At 34.5% G+C, this 521-nt stretch overlaps 1 protein-coding gene and 1 long non-coding RNA gene across 4 annotated transcripts in view; one reads left to right on the top strand and one right to left on the bottom strand.

Moving 5' to 3' along the window:
- LOC106870865 (uncharacterized) overlaps nt 1-521 on the top strand; it is an 823,882-nt gene that overhangs the window by 780,267 nt on the left and 43,094 nt on the right. The gene's annotated exons all lie outside the window — the stretch shown is intronic.
- LOC128248138 (uncharacterized) overlaps nt 1-521 on the bottom strand; it is a 29,146-nt gene that overhangs the window by 28,371 nt on the left and 254 nt on the right. The window lies entirely within an intron of this gene.

Here is a 521-nt window from a genome sequence, read left to right as displayed (position 1 = left end):
CTAGCCACCACAGTCACCAAATCTCAATATTATTGAACATTTATGGTGCATTTTAGAAAAACAAGTAAGGTGTCGATATCCTCCACCATCATCACTACAAGAACTGGAGACTGTTTTAACTGAAGAATGGACAAAAATTCCTTTGGAAATAATTCAAACTTTGTATGAGTCCATACCTCATAGAATTCAAGCTGTAATCACTGCCAAAGGCAGTCCTACCCAATATTAAAATAAATTTGTTTGAAATTTTAAGGTGTTTCCATTATTTTGTCCAACCCCTGTATATATATATATATATATATACTTGAATCCCAAAATAGTTCTGACTTCAAATTCTATGCAGATTAAACTTGTCCATTAATTATCTATGTGGTGGAAAGTGTGTAATGATTAAGTGTCAGTAATATATATAGAGGGGTGAACTTTCATTCACCCCTTCATTCTGTTGAAAACAAATATCCTTGCAACCTGGTATGCACACACACACACACACACACACACACACACACACACACACACAC

The sequence above is a fragment of the Octopus bimaculoides genome, chromosome 6 (genome assembly GCF_001194135.2).
Source record: "Octopus bimaculoides isolate UCB-OBI-ISO-001 chromosome 6, ASM119413v2, whole genome shotgun sequence".
Taxonomy (NCBI): domain Eukaryota; kingdom Metazoa; phylum Mollusca; class Cephalopoda; order Octopoda; family Octopodidae; genus Octopus; species Octopus bimaculoides.
Note: the sequence above shows the minus strand (reverse complement) of the source record. Positions and strands in the feature narration are given on the sequence as shown.